Source organism: Bombina bombina, chromosome 9 (genome assembly GCF_027579735.1).
Source record: "Bombina bombina isolate aBomBom1 chromosome 9, aBomBom1.pri, whole genome shotgun sequence".
Taxonomy (NCBI): Eukaryota; Metazoa; Chordata; class Amphibia; order Anura; family Bombinatoridae; genus Bombina; species Bombina bombina.
The window spans coordinates 266,192,635-266,217,531 of record NC_069507.1 but is presented as its reverse complement, the minus strand read 5'-3'; positions in this window follow the sequence as shown (position 1 = coordinate 266,217,531).

Sequence of the window (24,897 nt, the reverse complement as noted above, 5' to 3'; positions counted from 1 at the left end):
GAATGCAGCATTTGAATTAGAATATTACATTAATTAAACAAAGTTGTAGACTAGAAATACTATTTCGAATTCAAATGTTACATTTGATTTCTTATGTCACTTTCAAATTCAAATATTACATTTCGAAATTGAATAATTAACATAGCTAAACATTATATTATTCGAACAAATATTTTCAAATTTTATTGAAAAATTAGAAAATGAAAATTAGAAAATAGAATGTTAGAATGTTATATAAACATTAAAAATTCGTTTTGAACGAACTTATGTATCAAAATTCGTTTTAAATTTCAAATTTTTAGAAACATTCGCCCATCCCTGATTGTGACCGCATTAACATTTTTCCCTATTTACTTCAACGAAGCAAGCATTTTCTCAAGTGCGCTAACCCAGCATGAAAATATTAATATTTCACATTCCTATGTTCTTCACATATTCATAAGTACATATTTATAATATATATATTTATATATACACATATATATATATATATATATATATATATATATATATATATATATATATATATATATATATATATATATATATATATATATATATAAATACTAGCTGTTGCCCACAGCTTTTCTTGCAGGGGTTTTGTGATTTGAAACAAATAGCAAAAAAGCGACCACTGGCAATGACATCTGCCCTCACGTGTGTTCCTGTTCGGGTTTCACACATTTACTGACATGAAATTTTTGAGTTTTCATTAATTCTCTGTGTTTCTCGTACATGGGCACCAATCAGCTAAGTTTTGGGCGGGGCGTCCATCTGGCACATCAAAAATATTTTATTATTATTCTTTTTACAATCACTTTAATATTAAATTGTAATTATTATATATTATTAAACTGTCAGATGTGAAAAAAGAGTATTATTTTCTTTAATGATATCAATATCTTCAGAACTACCGATGTAAGGAACGTAGTTTTTGAGCGTGACGTTTTTGAGATATAGGTATACTCACAAATCACCCCCCTTTTCATCCCCCATAAGTGGACTTTTGGGAAATGGTTTAACACTTGTTTCTTTATTTTGAAAGGCGAATCTAAATACCGATTAACATCTTGGTTTTTGAGATATAGGTATCCTCATAAATCACCCCCCTTAAGTGGATTTTCGGTATATGGTGAAACACGTTTCTTTATTCTCAAAGAAGAATCTAAATACAAATATATTATATATATATAATGTTTTTTTGGTCACGATTGCGCTCATGCGTTTACATTTTCTTTCAACTTGTAATATGAGAGCTCCTTCCGATGCGTGAAAACAGTTACGATAACCCGACATTGTCTTTGCATAGCTGTTAGTGCTACACTCATAATCTGGCCCATAATGGGGCTCTTGGGTATATCCAGGGGGAATTTGTATGTGCTACATGATCAGGGCTGACCAGGTAGTGACAACAAAAAGCAGAATTAATATGTTCAATAGTGTTCAAAAACCCAAGAGAAAAAAAACTAATATTGTGCACTTTTTAGGAAATATTTAATTATTGTGTGGCCCCCATGTATTAGGAAGATGGCCATCACATTGCTTAATAAAGACAGTGTCATTTAAGGCTGGTCAGGGTTTTCTTTATGTGAGAAATCAAACCTGGTCAAAGTGCTGCCATCTGCTAGATAATGCCACAAACAACTGTGGCTGAGAAGACCCAATCCTAAAATAAAGCCAGGTTATACCGTGGCCCTTACAGCTACAGAAGTACATAGTGGTTGGACGCAAAATGCTTTTGCACTCTGAGTTGTACTTTACTAAGTGTAACCCATATACTGAACTACGCAGTGTGTCTGTGCTATAATGCGCTTTCTTCAAGGGCATCATAACTGAATCTATATTTACCCTATACTGTGAAATAAAATATAACTTTAACACAGAATACCCTGGGACTGTTTAACCCCTCACAGGAATGATTTCACACCATGGTCCTGATAATCTAAAGCTCTCCGCTGAAGCAAGGTCCCTCAAACAAATGTAGAAATACAAATTTTACCTTGAGAGATGTTTATGTTGTTATGTAGTGTCCTTTATGTGAGGTCTGAAAAAAATCCCAAAGATTTTGTGTGATTTCTCTCTATGGCGTGAGGTTTTAATCATCAGGCCTGTGAGTTTTGTGTGATTTTTCTCTATGGCGTGAGATTTTAATCATCAGGCCCTGAGAGTTTTGCGTGATTTCTCCCCATGGCGACAAGGTTTTAATCATCAGACCTGTGAGTTTTGTGTGATTTCTCTCTATGGCGTGAGATTTTAATCATCAGGCCCTGAGAGTTTTGCGTGATTTCTCCCCATGGCGACAAGGTTTTAATCATCAGACCTGATAGTTTTGCGTGATTTCTCCCCATGGCGACAAGGTTTTAATCATCAGACCTGAGAGTTTTGCGTGATTTCTCCCCATGGCGACAAGGTTTTAATCATCAGACCTGAGAGTTTTGTGTGATTTCTCTCCATGGCAACAAGGTTTTAATCATCAGCCCTGTGAGTTTTGTGTGATTTCTCCCTATGGTAACGAGATTTTAATCATCAGGTCTGTGAGTTTTGTGTGATTTCTCCCCATGGCAGTGAGGTTTTAATCATTATGACTGTGAGTTTTGTGTGATTTCTCTCTATGGCGAGAGATTTTAATCATCAGGCCTGTGAGTTAAGTGTGATTTCTCCCCATGGCGACGAGATTTTAATCATCAGGCCTGAGAGTTTTGTGCGATTTCAACCCATGGCAACAAGGTTTTAATCATCTGGCCTATGAGTTTTGTGTGATTTCTCTCTATGGCGAGAGATTTTAATCATCAGGCATGTGAGTTAAGTGTGATTTCTCCCCATGGTGGCGAGATTTTAATCATCAGGCCTGTGAGTTTTGTGTGATTTCTCTCCAAGGCGACGAGATTTCAATCATCAGGCCTGTGAGTTTTGTGTGATTTCTCCCCATGGCAGTGAGGTTTTTGTGACGGTAGGCCTGGTACCCCAAATGAGTACCTCCGTCAGAACTCTTCCCTTGTCCTGGACATCCCTTTATCCAGAGCAATAGCTCCTGGTATCTCCCTTTGACCGCAGTCTAAAGTTATGTAGGGGAACAGAGCTGAGACACCACTCAGTTTTCTGAACACAAAAATGAACACTTTATTTGAAAGTAGCACACAGATTTATACACCCTGGCATTCCAGAGTCACAGAGCTTCAGGTTACATAGGGAATTGGCTAAACAGCAAAGCAAACATTTGAACAATACATCAAACCTCTAACAATTGTCTATTCACAGGTAAAACAGATTAACATATTAAGTTAATTAACTGGGGAAGAAAGTTTACTCAGACAATCTGATGTTGGGCAGTCTAGTTCAGTGTTTTTCAAATAGTATGCCGTGGCACACTAGTGTGCCGTGAGAGATCCTCAGGTTTGCCGCGGCAGACTGACAACAGTGCAGGGGTGTCTCTCTTTCAAATTTTGAAATATTGGGAGGTATGTGACAGGCTCATCAGGCATCATTTACAACCATGACATTGACATTCATTCACAGACAATCATTATGATTGTTTGTGAATGAATGTCAATATGTCATGTATAGTTTGTAGGAGGCATGGCATGACAGCACAGTACAGTGTGTGTGTGTGTATATGTATATATATATATATATATATATATATATATATATATATATATATATATATCCTGTATTAGGCTACAATGTGTGATTTTGTAAAATTTTGGGATGGTGGTGTGCCACAGGATTTTTTAATGTAAAAAAGTGTGCCACGGCAAGAAAAAGGTTGCAAATCACTGGTCTAGTTAACATAATCACACAGGGACACAATCAGTTTACCCAGACAGACTCCTGAGACACAATCAGATCAGAAACATAAAAAAATACATCTTATTACAGAATACAAGAACAGCTCTTATTAACTATTAAGTCCTTTATGTCCCCTTGGTTTATAGAGTCACAATTGCTTCCACAAGGGGCACTCATACCTTGTACCCATACTGTATTTATGGATACAGTGTGACATGGACATAAGACAGAGTTATGAAAGTACATGGGATGTCCAGCATATACAATTCCACATTTCCATGCAGTTTCTGGGTATCCTTAAGTCCATGTACCTCCAGCCCAAAGAATGTTCCATAACGGGCCCTCAGATCTTGGTGACTCACATCACATAGTTCCAGGACAGAGGAGTCTGTCACAGTTTTAATCATCATGACTGTGAGTTTTGTGTGATTTCTCTCTATGGCGAGAGATTTTAATCATCAGGCATGTGAGTTTTGTGTGATTTCAACCCATGGCAACAAGGTTTTAATCATCAGGCCTATGAGTTTTATTTGATTTCTCTCTATGGTGTGAGGTTCTAATCATCAGGCCTATGAGTTTTGTGTGATTTCTCTCCAAGGCGACGAGATTTTAATCATCAGGCCTTTGGGATTTGTGTGATTTCTCTCCATGGCATGAGGTTTTAATCATCAGGCCTGTGAGTTTTGTGTGATTTCTCTCTATGGTTTGAGGTTTTAATCATCAGGCTTGTGAGTTTTGTGTGATTTCTCTCTATGGCGAGAGATTTTAATCATCAGGCATGTGAGTTTTGTGTGATTTCCACCCATGGCAACAAGGTTTTAATCATCAGGCCTGTGAGTTTTGTGTGATTTCTCTCCATGGCGGTGAGGTCTTAATCATCAGGCCTGTGAGTTTTGTGTGATTTCTCCCCATGGCAGTGAGGTTTTAATAATCAGGACTGAGTTTTGTGTGATTTCTCTCCATGGCGACGAGATTTTAATCACCAGACCGTGAGCTTTGTGTGATTTCTCTCCAAGGCGACGAGATTTTAATCATCAAGCCTGTGAGTTTTGTGTGATTTCTCTCAATAGCATGAGGTTCTAATCATTAGGACTATGAGTTTTGTGTGATTTCTTTTCAAGGCAATGAGATTTTAATCTTTAGGCCTGTGGGTTTTGTGTGATTTTTCTCTATGGCGTGAGGTTTTAATCATCAGGCCTGTGAGTTTTGTGTGATTTCTTTCTATGGTGTGAGGTTTTAATCATCAGGCCTGTGAGTTTTGTGTGATTTCTCTCTATGGCATGAGGTTTTAATCATTAGGCCTGTGAGTTTTGTGGGATTTCTGTCCATGGCGGTGAGGTTTTAATCATTAGGCCTGTGGGTTATGTGGAATTTCTCTCCATGGAATGAGGTTTTAATCATTAGGCCTATGATTTTAATGGGATTTTTCTCCATGGCGATGAGGTTTTAATCATCAGGCCTGTGGGCTTTGTATGATTTCTCTCTATTGCGTGAGGTTTTGATCATCAGGCCTGTGAGTTTTGTATGATTTCTCTCTATTGCGTGAGGTTTTAATCATCAGGCCTGTGAGTTTTGTGTGATTTGTCTCTATGGCATGAGGTTTTAATCATCAGGCCTGTGAGTTTTGTGTGATTTCTCTCTATGGCAGTGAGGTTTTAATCATCAGGTCTGTGAGTTTTGTGGAATTTCTGTCCATGGCGGTGAAGTTTTAATCATCAGGCCTGTGAGTTTTGTGTGATTTCTCTCTATTGCGTGAGGTTTTAATCATCAGGCCTGTGAGTTTTGTGTGATTTCTCTCTATGGCATGAGGTTTTAATCTCTCCTCCATCTCTCATCGTAACCAAAATATTTCTTGAACTTCCTAACTCACTGCTGCAACGGCAATCCATGTGACAAGCTACCCCAAACCTTATGTCTCTGCACCCTAAACCTGTAGACTGTGAGTTCTCCGGAGCAGGGCCCTCTTCCTCCTGTACTAGATTTGTTTAGTTTGTTATGTTTTGTATTTTATCACAAATCCTTGTCATTGTATACCCCTATCTCTGTACCCAGAGGTACAGAATTTTGAGGCACTATACAAATGAAATATAATAATAATAATCATCAGCCCTGTGAGTTTTATGTGATTTCTCGCCATGGCAGTGAAGTTTTAATCATTAGGCCTGTGGGTTTTGTGTGATTTCTCTCCATGCCGGTGAGGTTTTAATCACAGAGCCTGTAAGTTTTGTGTGATTTCTCTCCATGGAGATGAGGTTTTAATCATCAGGCCTGTGAGTTTTTTATGATTTCTCTCCATGGCAATGAGATTTTAATCATCAGGCCTGTAAGTTTTGTGTAATTTCTCTCCATGGCGATGAGGTTTTAATCATCAGGCCTGTGAGTTTTGTGTGATTTCTCCCCATGGCAACAAGATTTTAATCATCAGCCCTGTGAGTTTTGTGTGATTTCTCCCCATCGCGGCGAGGTTTTAATTATTAGGCCTATGAGTTTTTTGTGATTTCTCTCTATTGCGATGAGGTTTTAATCATCAGGCCTGTGGGCTTTGTATGATTTCTCTCTATTGCGTGAGGTTTTAATCATCAGGCCTGTGAGTTTTGTATGATTTCTCTCTATGGCATGAGGTTTTAATCAACAGGCCTGTGAGTTTTGTGTGATTTCTCTCTATTGCATGAGGTTTTAATCATCAGGCCTGTGAGTTTTGTATGATTTCTCTCTATTGCGTGAGGTTTTAATCATCAGGCCTGTGAGTTTTGTGTGATTTCTCTCTATGGAATGAGGTTTTAATCATCAGGCCTGTGAGTTTTGTGTGATTTCTCTCTATGGCATGAGGTTTTAATCTCTCCTCCATCTCTCATCGTAACCAAAATAATTCTTGAACTTCCTAACTCACTGCTGCAACGGCAATTCATGTGACAAGCTACCCCAAACCTTATGTCTCTGCACCCTAAACCTGTAGACTGTGAGTTCTCCGGAGCAGGGCCCTCTTCCTCCTGTACTAGATTTGTTTAGTTTGTTATGTTTTGTATTTTATCACAAATCCTTGTCATTGTATACCCCTATCTCTGTACCCAGTGCTAAAGAATTTTGAGGCACTATACAAATTAAATATAATAATAATAATCATCAGCCCTGTGAGTTTTATGTGATTTCTCGCCATTGCAGCGAGGTTTTATTTATCAAGACCTTGAGTTTTGTGGGATGTCTCTCCATGGCGTGAGGTTTTAATCATCAGGCCTATGAGTTTTATGGGATTTCTGTCCATGGCAGTGAGTATCATTAGGCCTGTGGGTTTTGTGTGATTTCTCTCCATGGCGGTGAGGTTTTAATCACCAAGCCTGTAAGTTTTGTGTGATTTCTCTCCATGGCGATGAGGTTTTAATCACCAAGCCTGTAAGTTTTGTGTGATTTCTCTCCATGGCGATGAGGTTTTAATCACCAAGCCTGTAAGTTTTGTGTGATTTCTCTCTATTGCGTGAGGTTTTAATCATCAGGCCTGTGGGTTTTGTGTGATTTCTCTCCATGGCGATGAGGTTTTAATCATCAGGCCTGTGAGTTTTGTGTGATTTCTCTCCATGGCAATGAGATTTTAATCATCAGGCCTGTGAGTTTTGTGTGATTTCTCTCCATGGCGGCGAGGTTTTAATCATCAGGCCTGTGAGTTTTGTGTGATTTCTCTCCATGGCGGCGAGGTTTTAATCATTAGGCCTGTGAGTTTTGTGTGATTTCTCTCCATGGCGATAAGGTTTTAATCATCAGGCCTGTGAGTTTTGTGTGATTTCTCTCTATGGCGGTGAGGTTTTAATCATCAGGCCTGTGAGAATTATGTGATTTCTCTCTATGGCAGTGAGGTTTTAATCATCAGGTCTGTGAGTTTTATGTGATTTCTCTCTATGGCAGTGAGGTTTTAATCATCAGGCCTGTGAGTTTTGTGTGATTTCTCTCTATTGCGTGAGGTTTTAATCATCAGGCCTGTGAGTTTTGTGTGATTTCTCTCTATGGCAGTGAGGTTTTAATCATCAGGTCTGTGAGTTTTGTGTGATTTCTCTCTATGGCGGTGAGGTTTTAATCAACAAGCCTGTGAGTTTTGTGTGATTTCTCTCCATGACAGTGAGGTTTTAATCATCAGGCCTGTGAGTTTTGTGTGATTTCTCTCTATGGCAGTGAGGTTTTAATCATCAGGTCTGTGAGTTTTGTGTGATTTCTCTCTATGGTGCTGAGGTTTTAATCATCAGGCCTGTGAGTTTTGTGTGATTTCTCTCTATGGCGGTGAGGTTTTAATCATCAGGCCTGTGAGTTTTGTGTGATTTCTCTCTATGGTGGTGAGGTTTTAATCATCAGGCCTGTGAGTTTTGTATGATTTCTCTCTATGGCGGTGAGGTTTTAATAATCAGGCCTGTGAGTTTTGTGTGATTTCTCTCTATGGCGGTGAGGTTTTAATCATCAGGCCTGTGAGTTTTGTGTGATTTCTCTCTATGGCGGGGAGGTTTTAATCAACAAGCCTGTGAGTTTTGTGTGATTTCTCTCCATGACAGTGAGGTTTTAATCATCAGGCCTGTGAGTTTTGTGTGATTTCTCTCCATGGCAGTAAGGTTTTAATCATCATTCATTGACCAATTTCAGTGTTTGGGAAAATCCCTAATACATGATCCTACGTAGTTCCTGCCCAGACTGCACACAGGACAAAGGCTGAGAAACGTCACTAACTGCACAAAATAAGAAAAAAAATACTATCAGGAGCGAAAAGATCTAGCAGATAATAACAACAAGTGGTCAGGATAAAGTGTAAATGCTATGTATGATAACACGTTAGTGCTGTATGTATGATAACACGTTAGTGATGTATGTGTGATAACACGTTAGTGCTGTATGTTTGATAACATGTTAGTGCTGTATGTGTGATAACATGTTAGTGCTGTAAGTGTGATAACAAGTTAGTGCTGTATGTGTGATAACACGTTAGTGCTGTATGTGTGATAACACGTTAGTGCTGTATGTGTGATAACACGTTAGTGCTGTATGTGTGATAACATGTTAGTGCTGTATGTGTGATAACACGTTAGTGCTGTATGTGTGATAACATGTTAGTGCTGTATGTGTGATAACACGTTAGTGCTGTATGTGTGATAACACGTTAGTGCTGTATGTGTGATAACATGTTAGTGCTGTATGTGTGATAACACGTTAGTGCTGTATGTGTGATAACACGTTAGTGCTGTATGTGTGATAACAAGTTAGTGCTGTATGTGTGATAACACGTTAGTGCTGTATGTGTGATAACAAGTTAGTGCTGTAAGTGTGATAACATGTTAGTGCTGTATGTGTGATAACACGTTAGTGCTGTATGTGTGATAACAAGTTAGTGCTGTATGTGTGATAACATGTTAGTGCTGTATGTGTGATAACACGTTAGTGCTGTATGTGTGATAACAAGTTAGTTCGGTATGTGTGATAACACGTTAGTGCTGTATGTGTGATAACAAGTTAGTTCGGTATGTGTGATAACACGTTAGTGCTGTATGTGTGATAACACGTTAGTGCTGTATGTGTGATAACACGTTAGTGCTGTATGTGTGATAACACGTTAGTGCTGTATGTATGATAACACGTTAGTGCTGTATGTGTGATAACACGTTAGTGCTGTATGTGTGATAACACGTTAGTGCTGTATGTGTGATAACACGTTAGTGCTGTATGTGTGATAACACGTTAGTGCTGTATGTGTGATAACACGTTAGTGCTGTATGTGTGATAACACGTTAGTGCTGTATGTGTGATAACACGTTAGTGCTGTATGTGTGATAACACGTTAGTGCTGTATGTGTGATAACACGTTAGTGCTGTATGTGTGATAACACGTTAGTGCTGTATGTGTGATAACATGTTAGTGCTGTATGTGTGATAACATGTTAGTGCTGTATGTGTGATAACACGTTAGTGCTGTATGTATGATAACACGTTAGTGGTGTATGTGTGATAACACGTTAGTGCTGTATGTGTGATAACACGTTAGTGCTGTATGTGTGATAACACGTTAGTGCTGTATGTGTGATAACACGTTAGTGCTGTATGTGTGATAACACGTTAGTGCTGTATGTGTGATAACACGTTAGTGCTGTATGTGTGATAACACGTTAGTGCTGTATGTGTGATAACACGTTAGTGCTGTATGTGTGATAACACGTTAGTGCTGTATGTGTGATAACATGTTAGTGCTGTATGTGTGATAACATGTTAGTGCTGTATGTGTGATAACACGTTAGTGCTGTATGTATGATAACACGTTAGTGGTGTATGTGTGATAACATGTTAGTGCTGTAAGTGTGATAACACGTTAGTGCTGTATGTGTGATAACACGTTAGTGCTGTATGTGTGAAATCACGTTAGTGCTGTATGTGTGATAACACGTTAGTGCTGTATGTATGATAACACGTTAGTGGTGTATGTGTGATATCATGTTATTGGTGTATGTGTGATAACATGTTAGTGATGTATGTGTGATAACACGTTAGTGATGTATGTGTGATAACACGTTAGTGATGTATGTGTGATAACACGTTAGTGATGTATGTGTGATAACATGTTAGGGCAGAGTGCTGCATGTACAATAACATATTAGGGCCAGAACAATGCTGCATATCTCACCAGCATACAAAGGGTTAAGGGCCGAGGCTGTTGCCTGAGATACAGAAACATAAATGAAGACAGTGAAAGTGGCGTACAAGGTTAACAAACCCTGTACCAGTTACCAGTTTGGCACAGAAAAGGTTAACAAACCCTTTCTAGCTTAATTAATTTGTCACAGTCTACGCTCTCCAGGCAAGCCTGTGACTTAGTCCAGTGGGTGCAAGGGTTATCAAACACTCTTTAGTCTATTCTAAACCTAGAAAAAATGTCCAAAAGTCACCTTTAATGCCACCCACACTAAACTGTCTCTAAGCTGCCACCATCTAAGATTATTATATGGGGAATCTTAAGGAAAAACTCAGACTAATAGATTAAAGATCCCAAACACAATTTAGCAAAACTGAACCTTAAAAACACAGTACTTCTATCACCAGTCTCTTTCAGTAACGTGGTTTTAAATATTAGACAAAGGCTAAACTTAAAGGGACAGTCAAGTCCAAAAAACCTTTCATGATTCAGGTAGGGCATGTCATTTTAAACAACGTTCCAATTTACTTTTATCACCAATTTTGCTTTTTTCTCTTGGTATTCTTAGTTGAAAGCTAAACCTAGGAAGGCTCATATGATAATTCTAAGCCCTTGAAGGCCGCCTCTTATCACATTCTTTTTTATTTGCTTTTCACAACAGGGGAGAGCTAGCTCATGTGAGTCATATAGATAACATTGTGATCACGCCTGTGGCTTGTGGCAGACACTGCACTAAAATGGCTAAAATGAAAGTCAATAGATAATAAATAAATAAATAAATAAATAAATAAATAGTAATGTGATCAGCGGGCTGTCAGACCATGCTTAGGTACAAGGTTATAACAGAGGTAAAAAGTATATTAATATAACAGTGTTGGTTATGCAAAACTGGGATATGGCTAATAAAGGGATTATCTATCTTTTAAAACAACAACAATTCTGTTGTTGACTGTCCAGGAACATTTATTATGAGCAAAAAAGAGTCACAGTGAATTTATATATATATATAAAAAAGAGTTAACAAGTAAAATTACACAAGGCAAACATAAATAAAATGGTGGACAACAGAACCTAATACTGTACTAGATTAGACACATGCGCCAAGGGAGTTTGGCAAGAAAGATGGTCACTTACACTGTTGTTACGCAGGCTCCCGTGTAGAATGATAACATTGTTATTTTGAAATCACAGTTAAATACAGTTGTTTTATGAGGTCAGGTTACTGACCAGGCCCCTTTCAGAGTGGGCAATGGAAGTAACAACCCTTCTCTTTTATGGCGTGTCGTAAAAACGATGAATCCATGGCTGGCATTAGAGAACACATAACTTTTTGGTATGTATACCCAGTTCATAAACACACATAAGCAATTCCTTTGTGACATCATGCGGATTACTTTGATATCAAACACAACATGTCTAGCATAACCTGAGAGGCATCATATTAAGAAAATCTTATTTCATCAATAACCCTTAAAGGGATATGAAACCCAAAAAAATATTTTGTGATTCAGACAGAACATAACATTTTTAAAAAACTTTCCAATTTACTTCTGATTCTGATTTTTTCTAATTTAGTTTCGGATCGATTCGGATATATTTGAATGCATTTGTTTCAACCTCATTCAAATTCAAATAAATTTGGATGTATTCGTTTCGGATTCGATTCGTAAATTGGGAAATCCGGTATGTGTTATGTTGATTCAGATGGTTCCAAGTTACACAAACATAATTATTTCACTGTTCTATCTCACTAAATCTCACTAAATTTAATTTCTAGACTGAATTGTGATTAGTCCATGGCCATTCGAATGTAACAAATAAATCCGAACTAATTCGGATTTATTCATTACAAATGCATTGGGGAAGTTGTTTAAAATCGCTATTCTATTGAATAATGAAAGAAATTTTGGGGGGTTTCATATCCCTTTAATTGAACACAGGCCAACGCCTGCATAGAGACACTGTGTTCTATCACTCTCTGTGAAACCATCAGGTTTGTTTATAAATACAATAAAGATTGCTCAAGTGAAGCTTACAAGCTATTTATGACAGAGCTCTGTTTTTTTAAGAAAACCCCCCAGGGCCACACATGTTCAGAAAACTCCCCAAAATATTTAGCACCCAGATAAAAAGTTAACCCCTTACAGCTAGATACATGAGGTCTTCATGACAGTGAATAAACAGCTGATGTGACAAATATTAATGGGCCGTACTACACAGTGATCAGGGAAAAGATAATGGTTGCCCATAACATCCAGATTTAGGAACTAACAAGTATGTTTTTAGGGTTGAAGTGTAAACTGTTGGTCCCCAGGAGAGTTGGTAGCTTGTAAAAGACCAGGGGCTTCAGCCAATAGATAAATTGAATGCCCGTGACCCAAAACTCAGGTTTTACTCCACCCAATATTACCATATATATTTTTTACAATTCAACAAAGATTATACCCTCTTCCCCCTTGGCTGCCAGTAATACAAAGACACACAGATCAGTAACTTTACATGTATAGGCTGCCAGTAACACACAGACCAGTGGCTTTACACTTATAGGATGCCAGTAACACACAGATCAGTGGCTTTACAATTACATGCTGCCAGTAACACACAGATCAGTGGCTTTACACTTACATGCTGCCAGTAACACACAGATCAGTGACTTTACACTTATAGGCTGCCAGTAACACTCAGATCAGTGACTTTACACTTATAGGGTGAAAGTAACACAAAGATCAGTGACTTTACACTTATAGGGTGCCAGTAACACAGAGATCAATGACGTTACACTTATAGGGTGCCAGTAACACAAAGATCACAAGAGCACAGCTCTGATACAAACCACAAACGGCATCACAAAGGCAGGACTCTCAAACAGATAACAGGCGGCAGCACAAGGGCACAGCTCTCATACAGACCACAGGCGGCATCACAAGGGCATAGCTCTCATACAGATGAAAGGCAGCATCACAAGGGCATGGCTTTCTTACACACCACAGGTAGCATCACAAGGGCACGGGTTTCTTACAGACCACAGGCGGCATCAAAAGGGCACAGCTCTCATACAGACCCCAGGCGGCATCACAAGGGCACAGCTCTCATACAGACCACAGGCGGCATCACAAGGGCCCGGCTTCCTTACACACCACAGTCACAGTGAGCATCACAAGGGCACGGGTTTCTTACAGACCACAGGCAGCATCACAAGGGCACAGTTCTCATACAGACCACAGGCGGCATCACAAGGGCACAGCTCTCATACAGACCACAGGCGGCATCACAAGGGCACAGCTCTCATACAGACCACAGGCGGCATCACAAGGGCACAGCTCTCATACAGACCACAGGGAGCAGCACCAGGGCACAGCTCTCATACAGACCACAGGCGGAATCACAAGGGCACGGCTTTCTTACAGACCACAGGGAGCATCACAAGTGAACGGGTTTCTTACAGACCACAGGCGGCATCACAAGGGCACAGCTCTCATACAGACCACAGGCAACATCACAAGGGCACAGCTGTCATACAGACCACAGGGAGCAGCACCAGGGCACAGCTCTCATACAGACTACAGGCGGAAAAAAGGGAACAGCTCTCATACAGACCACAGGCGGAATCACAAGGGCACGGCTCTCATACAGACCACAGGCGGAATCACAAGGGCACGGCTCTCATACAGACCACAGAGAGCATCACAAGGGCACAGCTCTAATACAGACCACAGGCGGCATCACAAGGGCACAGCTCTCATACAGACCACAGGCAGAATCACAAGGGCACGGCTCTCATACAGACCACAGGCAGAATCACAAGGGCACAGCTCTCATACAGACCACAGGCAGCATCACAAGGGCACAGCTCTCTTACAGACCACAGCCGGCATCACAAGGGCACAGCTCTCATACAGACCACAGGCAGCATCACAAGGGCACAGCTCTCATACAGACCACACGCAGCATCACAAGGGCACAGCTCTCATACAGACCACAGCCGGCATCACAAGGGCACAGCTCTCATACAGACCACAGGCAGCATCACATGGGCACAGCTCTCATACAGACCACAGGCAGCATCACAAGGGCACAGTTCTCATACAGACCACAGGCAGCATCACAAGGGCACAGCTCTCATACAGACCACAGGCAGCATCACATGGGCACAGCTCTCATACAGACCACAGGCAGCATCACATGGGCACAGCTCTCATACAGACCACAGGCAGCATCACATGGGCACAGCTCTCATACAGACCACAAGCGGCATCACAAGGGCACAGCTCTCATACAGACCACAGGCAGCATTACAAGGGCACAGCTCTCATACAGACCACAGGCAGCATTACAAGGGCACAGCTTTCATACAGACCACAGGTGGCATCACAAGGGCACAGCTCTCATACAGACCACAGGTGGCATCACAAGGGCTCTCATACAGACCACAGGTGGCATCACAAGGGCACAGCTCTCATACAGACCACAGGTGGCATCACAAGGGCACAGCTCTCATACAGACCACAGGCAGCATCACAAGGGCACAGCTCTCATACAGACCACAGGTGGCATCACAAGGGCACAGCTCTCATACAGACCACAGGTGGCATCACAAGGGCACAGCTCTCATACAGACCACAGACAACATCACAAGGGCACGGCTCTCATACAGACCACAGGCGGCATCACAAGGGCACAGCTCTCATACAGACCACAGGCAGAATCAAAAGGGCACAGCTCTCATACAGACCACAGAAAACATCACAAGGGCACAGCTCTCATACAGACCACAGGGAGCATCACAAGGGCACAGCTGTCATACAGACCATAGGCGGCATCACAAGGGCACAGCTCTCATACAGACCACAGACAACATCACAAGGGCACAGCTCTCATACAGACCACAGACAACATGACAAAGGCACAGCTCTCATACAGACCACAGGCAGCATCACAAGGGCACAGCTCTCATACAGACCACAGGCGGCATCACAAGGGCACGGCTCTCGTACAGACCACAGGCAGCATCACAAGGGCACAGCTCTCATACAGACCACAGGCAGCATCACAAGGGCACGGCTCTCATACAGACCACAGGCAGCATCACAAGGGCACGGCTCTCATACTGACCACAGACAACATCACAAGGGCACGGCTCTCATACAGACCACAGACAACATCACAAGGGCACAGCTCTCATACAGACCACAGACAACATCACAAGGGCACGGCTCTCATACAGGCCACAGGCAGCATCACAAGGGCACAGCTCTCATACAGACCACAGGCAGCATCACAAAGGCACAGCTATCATACAGACCACAGGCAGCATCACAAGGGCACAGCTCTCATACAGACCACAGAAAACATCACAAGGGCACAGCTCTCATACAGACCACAGGGAGCATCACAAGGGCACAGCTGTCATACAGACCACAGGCGGCATCACAAGGGCACAGCTCTCATACAGACCACAGACAACATCACAAGGGCACAGCTCTCATACAGACCACAGACAACATCACAAAGGCACAGCTCTCATACAGACCACAGGCAGCATCACAAGGGCACAGCTCTCATACAGACCACAGGCGGCATCACAAGGGCACGGCTCTCGTACAGACCACAGGCAGCATCACAAGGGCACAGCTCTCATACAGACCACAGGCAGCATCACAAGGGCACGGCTCTCATACAGACCACAGGCAGCATCACAAGGGCACGGCTCTCATACTGACCACAGACAACATCACAAGGGCACGGCTCTCATACAGACCACATACAACATCACAAGGGCACAGCTCTCATACAGACCACAGACAACATCACAAGGGCACGGCTCTCATACAGACCACAGACAACATCACAAGGGAACAGCTCTCATACAGACCAAAGGTGGCATCACAAGGGCACAGCTCTCATACAGACCACAGGGAGCATCACAAGAGTAGGACTCTCATACAGATCACAGGCAACAACACAAGGGCAAAGCTCTCATAAAGACCACAGGCGGCATCACAAGGGCACAGCTCTCATACAGACCACAGGTGCCATCACAAGGGCACGGCTCTCATACAGAACACAGGCGGCATCACAAGGGCAAAGCTCTCATACAGACCACAGGTGGCATCACAAGGGCACAGCTCTCATACAGACCACAGGTGGCATCACAAGGGGCGCGGCTCTCATACAGACCACAGGCAGAATCACAAAGGCACGGCTCTCATACAGGCCACAGGCGGCATCACAAGGGCACAGCTCTCATACAGACCACAGGCAACATCACAAGGGCACGGCTCTCATACAGACCACAGTTAACATCACAAGGGCGCGGCTCTCATACAGACCACAGGCAGAATCACAAAGGCACGGCTCTCATACAGGCCACAGGCGGCATCACAAGGGCACAGCTCTCATACAGACCACAGGCAGCATCACAAAGGCACGGCTCTCATACAGACCACAGGCAGCATCACAAGGGCACGGCTCTTATACAGACCACAGGCAACATCACAAGGGCGCGGCTCTCATACAGACCACAGGCAGAATCACAAAGGCACGGCTCTCATACAGGCCACAGGCGGCATCACAAGGGCACAGCTCTCATACAGACCACAGGCAGCATCACAAAGGCATGGCTCTCATACAGACCACAGGCAACATCACAAGGGCACGGCTCTTATACAGACCACAGGCACCATCACAAGGGCACGGCTCTCATACAGACCACAGGCAGAATCACAAAGGCAAGGCTCTCATACAGGCCACAGGCAGCATCACAAGGGCACAGCTCTCATACAGACCACAGGCAGCATCACAAAGGCACAGCTATCATACAGACCACAGGCAACATCACAAGGGCACAGCTCTCATACAGACCACAGGCAACATCACAAGGGCACGGCTCTCATACAGACCACAGGCAACATCACAAGGGCACGGCTCTCATACAGACCACAGGCAACATCACAAGGGCACGGCTCTCATACAGACCACAGGCGGCATCACAAGGGCACGGCTCTCATACAGACCACAGGCAGCATCACAAGGGCACAGCTCTCATACAGACCACACGCAGAATCACAAGGGCACAGCTCTCATACAGACCACAGGGAGCATCACATACAGACCACACGCAGAATCACAAGGGCACAGCTCTCATACAGACCACAGGCAGAATCACAAAGGCACGGCTCTCATACAGGCCACAGGCGGCATCACAAGGGCACAGCTCTCATACAGACCACAGGCCGCATCACAAGGGCACAGCTCTCATACAGACCACAGGCAACATCACAAGGGCACAGCTCTCATACAGACCACAGGCGGCATCACAAGGGCACGGCTCAAATACAGACCACAGGCAGCATCACAAGGGCACAGCTCTCATACAGACCACACGCAAAATCACAAGGGCACGTCTCTCTTACAGACCACAGTATGCATCACAAGGGCACAGCTCTCATACAGACCACAGGCAGCATCACAAGGGCACAGCTCTCATACAGACCACAGGCAACATCACAAGGGCACAGCTCTCATACAGACCACAGGCGGCATCACAAGGGCACGGCTCTAATACAGACCACAGCTGGCATCACAAGGGCACGGCTCTCATACAGACCACAGCCGGCATCACAAGGGCACGGCTCTCATACAGACCACAGGCAACATCACAAGGGCACGGCTCTCATACAGACCACAGGCAGAATCACAAAGGCACGGCTCTCATACAGGCCACAGGCGGCATCACAAGGGCACAGCTCTCATACAGACCACAGGCAGCATCACAAAGGCACAGCTCTCATACAGACCACAGGCAACATCACAAGGGCACGGCTCTCATACAGACCACAGGCAGAATCACAAAGGCACGGCTCTCATACAGACCACAGGCAGCATCACAAGGGCACAGCTCTCATACAGACCACAGGCGGAATCACAAGGGCACAGCTCTCATACAGACCACAGGCAGCATCACAAGGGCACAGCTCTCATACAGACCACAGGCAGCATCACAAGGGCACGGCTCTCATACAGGCCACAGGTGGCATCACAAGGGCATGGCTCTCATACAGACCACAGGCAGCATCAGAAGGGCACGGCTCTCATACAGGCCACAGGCGGCATCACAAGGGCACAGCTCTCATACAGACCACAGCCTGCACCACAAGGGCACGGCTCTTATACAGACCACAGGCAGCATCAGAAGGGCATGGCTCTCATACAGACCACAGGCAGCATCAGAAGGGCATGGCTCTCATACAGACCACAGGCAGCATCACAAGGGCACAGCTCTCATACAGACCACAGGCAGCATCACATGGGCACGGCTCTCATACAGACCACAAGCGGAATCGCAAGGGCACGGCTCTCATGCAGACCACAGATGGCATCACAAGGGCACGGCACTCATGCAGACCACAGATGGCATCACAAGGGCACGGCTCTCATACAGACCACAGGCAGCATCAGAAGGGCACGGCTCTCATACAGAACACAGACAGCATCACAAGGGCACGACTCTCATACAGACCACAGGCGGAATCACAAGGGCACGGCTTTCACGCAGACCACAGGTGGCATCACAAGGGCACGGCTCTCATACAGACCACAGGTGGAATCACAAGGGCACGGCTTTCATGCAGACCACAGGTGGCATCACAAGGGCACGGCTCTCATACAGACCACAGGCGGCATCACAAGGGCACAGCTCTCATGCAGACCACAGCCTGCATCACAAGGGCACGGCTCTCATACAGACCACAGGGAGCATCACAAGGGCATGGCTCTCATACAGACCACAGGCAACATCACATGGGCACGGCTCTCATACAGACCACAGCCTGCATCACAAGGGCACAGCTCTCATACAGACCACAGGGAGCATCACAAGGGCATGGCTCTCATACAGACCACAGGCGGAATCACGACGGCACGGCTCTCATACAGACCACAGGCAACATCACAAGGGCACAGCTCTCATACAGACCACAGGCAACATCACAAGGGCACGGCTCTCATACAGACCACAGGCAGAATCACAAGGGCACGGCTCTCATACAGGCCACAGGCGGCATCACAAGGGCACAGCTCTCATACAGACCACAGCCTGCATCACAAGGGCACAGCTCTCATACAGACCACAGGCAGCATCAGAAGGGCACGGCTCTCATACAGACCACAGGCAGCATCACAAGGGCCCCGGCTCTCATACAGACCACAGGCAGCATCACATGGGCACGGCTATTATACAGACCACAGGCGGAATCGCAAGGGCACGGCTCTCATACAGACCACAGGCGGAATCACAAGGGCACGGCTCTCATGCAGACCACAGATGGCATCACAAGGGCACAGCTCTCATACAGACCACAGGCAGCATCAGAAGGGCACGGCTCTCATACAGACCACAGGCAGCATCACAAGGGCACGACTCTCATACAGACCAAGGGCACGGCTCTCATACAGACCACAGGCAGCATCAGAAGGGCACGGCTCTCATACAGAACACAGACAGCATCACAAGGGCACGACTCTCATACAGACCACAGGCAGCATCACATGGGCACGGCTCTCATACAGACCACAGGCGGAATCACAAGGGCACGGCTCACATACAGACCACAGGTGGAATCACAAGGGCACAGCTCTCATACAGACCACAGGCGGCATCACAAGGGCACAGCTCTCATACAGACCACAGGCGGAATCACAAGGGCACGGCTCTCATACAGACCACAGGCGGAATCACAAGGGCACAGCTCTCATACAGACCCCAGGGCGCATCACAAGGGCACAGCTCTCATACAGACCACAGGCGGCATCACAAGGGCACAGCTCTCATACAGACCACAGGCAGCATCACAAGGGCACAGCTCTCATACAGACCACAGGCGGCATCACAAGGGCACAGCTCTCAAACAGACCACAGGCAGCATCACAAGGGCACGGCTCTCATACAGACCATAGGCAGCATCACATCACATAATAAATACATGTTATTATTATGTTATTATTATATTATTACACATTACTATTACATGTTATTATTATGTTATTACACATTACTATTGCATGTTATTTTTATGTTATTACACATTACTATTACATGTTATTACACATTACCATTACATGTTATTATTATGTTATTACACATTACTATTACATGTTAGTACACATTACTATTACATATTATTATGTTCTTACACATTACTATTACATATTATTACACATTACTATTACATGTTATTACACATTACCATTACATGTTATTATTATGTTATTACACATTACTATTACATGTTATTACACATTACCATTACATGTTATTATTATGTTATTACACATTACTATTACATGTTATTACACATTACCATTACATGTTATTATTATGTTATTACACATTACTATTACGTGTTATTACACAGTACTATTACATGTTATTATTATGTTATTACACATTACTATTACATTTTATTATTATACATTACTATGATATGTTATTACACATTACTATTACCTGTTGCTATTATTATTTTATTACACATTACTATTACGTGTTATTACACATTACTATTACGTGTTATTACACATTACTATTACATTTTATTATTATGTTATTACACATTACTATTACATGTTATTATTATGTTATTATGTTATTACACATTACTATTACATGTTATTACACATTACTATTACATGTTGTTATTATTATGTTATTACACATTACTATTACATGTTATTACACATTACTATTACATGTTATTATTATGTTATTACACATTACTATTACATGTTATTACACATTTCAATTACATGTTATTATTATGTTATTACACATTACTATTACATGTTATAACACATTACTATTACATGTTATTATTATGTTATTACACATTACTATTACATGTTATTATTATGTTATTATTATGTTATTACACATTACTATTACATGTTATTATGTTATTACACATTACTATTACATGTTATCATTATGTTATTACACATTACTATTGCATGTTATTGTGTTATTACAAATTACTATTACATGTTGTTATTATGTTATTACACATTACTATTACCTGGTGTTACACATTACTATTTCCTGTTATTACACATTACTATTACATGTGATTATTATGTTATTACACATTACTATTACCTGTTGTTACACATTACTATTATCTGTTATTACACATTACTATTACATGTTATTATTATGTTATTACACATTACTATTACATGTTATGTTATTACACATTACTATTACATGTTATTATTGTGTTATTACACATTACTATTATTATGTTATTATTATGTTATTACACATTACTATTACCTGTTGTTACACATTACTATTACCTGTTATTACACATTACTATTACATGTGATTATTAGGTTATTACACATTACTATTACCTGTTGTTACGCATTACTATTAAATGTTATTTACACATTACTATTGCATGTTATTACACATTACTATTACATTTTATTATTATGTTTTTACACATTACTATTACATGTTATTACACATTACCATTACATGTTATTATTATGTTATTACACATTACTATTACATGTTATTACACATTAGTATTACATGTTATTATTATGTTATTACACATTACTATTACATGTTATTACACATTACCATTACAGGTTATTATTATGTTATTACACATTACTATTACATGTTATTACACATTACTATTACATGTTATTACACATTACTATTACATGTTATTACATATTACTATTACATATTATTATGTTATTATTATTATTATTATCGGTTATTTGTAGAGCACCAACAGATTCCGCAGTGCTATTAACAAAGGCGGAGTACAACAAAACAATTATAGGGATCAAATGGGTAGAGGGCCCTTCCAAGAGTTGTACTGTTGTAGTCAGCTCCTGAGAAGGTGATCTACAAACAGCTGGACTCTTAGGCTTACATGGTAAGGGGGTTCAGGGGATAGGAATGGAGGAGAGGAACTGGTATAAAGAAAGGTTAGCGTAGGTTGTATGCATCCCTGAACAGTAGAGTCTTTAGGGAGCACTTGAAGCTTTTAAAACTAGAAGAGAGTCTTGTGGAGCGAGGCAGAGAGTTCCACAAGATGGGACCCAGTCTGGAGAAGTCCTGTAAATGGGAGTGTAATGAGGTAACAAGAGAGGAGGAGAGGAGGAGGTCGTGAGCAGAGCGAAGGGGACGGGAGGGAGAGTATCTGGAGACAAGGTCTGAGATATAGGGGGGAGCAGTGCAGTTGAGGGCTTTGTATGTCAGAATGAAAATTTTGTGTTTGATCCTAGAGGCAAGAGGAAGCCAGTGAAGAGATTGGCAGAGAGGTGCAGCAGATGAAGAGCGACGTGTAAGGAAGATGAGTCTGGCAAAGGCATTCATTATGGATTGTAAAGGAGCTAGGCGGCAGCTGGGGAGACCAGAGAGGACACAGTTGCAGTAATCGAGGCAGAGAAGTAGATTTGGGTGTCATCGGCATACAAATGATATTGTAAACCGTGGGACTTTATTAGGGAACCTAGTGATGACGTGTAGATTGAGAAGAGAAGGGGACCGAGGACAGAGCCTTGCGGTACTCTGACAGAAAGTGGTGACGGGGCAGAGGAGGCCCCAGAGAAGGCTACACTAAAGGTACGGTTTGACAGGTAGGAAGAGAGCCACGAGAGGGCTATGTCACATATGCCGAAGGATTGGAGGGTTTGGAGCAAGAGAGGGTGGTCAACAGTGTCAAAGGCTGCGGACAGAACAAGGAGGATAAGCAGAGAGAAGTGGCTTTTTTATTATTATGTTATTACACATTACTATTACATGTTATTATTATGTTATTACACATTACTATTACATGTTATTACACATTACTATTACATGTTATTATGTTATTACACATTACTATTACATGTTATTATGTTATTACACATTACTATTACATGTTATTACACATTACTATTACATGTTATTATTATTTTATTACACATTACTATTACATGTTATTATTGTGTTATTACACATTACTATTACATGTTATTATTATGTTATTACACATTACTATTACCTGTTGTTACACATTACTATTACCTGTTATTGCTCATTACTATTACATGTTATTATTATGTTATTACACATTACTATTACATGTTATTACACATTACTATTACATGTTATTATGTTATTACACATTACTATTACATGTTATTATGTTATTACACATTACATGTTATTACACATTACTATTACATGTTATTATGTTATTACACATTACTATTACATGTTATTACACATTACTATTACATGTTATTATTATTTTATTACACATTACTATTACATGTTATTATTGTGTTATTACACATTACTATTACATGTTATTATTATGTTATTACACATTACTATTACCTGTTGTTACACATTACTATTACCTGTTATTGCTCATTACTATTACATGTTATTATTATGTTATTACACATTACTATTACATGTTATTACACATTACTATTACATGTTATTATTATGTTATTACACATTACTATTACATGTTATTACACATTACTATTACATGTTATTATTATGTTATTACACATTACTATTACATGTTATTACCCATTACTATTACATGTTACTATTATGTTATTACACATTACTATTACATGTTATTATTATGTTGTTACACATTACTATTACGTGTTATTATTATGTTACTACACATTACTCTTACATGTTATTATTATGTTATTATTATGTTATTACACATTACTATTACATGTTATTACACATTACTATTACATGTTATTATTATGTTATTACACATTACTATTACATGTTATTACACATTACTATTACATGTTATTATTATGTTATTATTATGTTATTACACATTACTATTACATGTTATTACACATTACTATTACATGTTGTTATTATTATGTTATTACACATTACTATTACATGTTATTACACATTATAATTACATGTTATTATTATGTTATTACACATTACTATTACATGTTATTACACATTACTATTACATGTTGTTATTATTATGTTATTACACATTACTATTACATGTTATTACACATTACTATTACATGTTATTATTATGTTATTACATGTTAGAATCTCAGCATATGGACAAATCAGAGTGCAGACTCCCGTGAGACGCCAGTTATTTGAGATACTGTGAGCCTGAGGCGCATGCAGGTAACAGATGTGACTGCATATTAATATTAACCTCTTAATGACCTGTGCTACACAGGAGAGACCCGTGTGACAGACTGTGAGTTACCTGCTCCTCATGTGTCCCTGACTCACTTGTTTACCTTCCCTGAGATCATGTGACACAGTCACAAGATGATGACAAAACAACCTACACAGCCTGCAGATCATCAGCCCTCGTGTAACCCCTTCACTGCCACAGTCTGCAGATCATCAGCCCTTGTGTAACCCCTTCACTGCC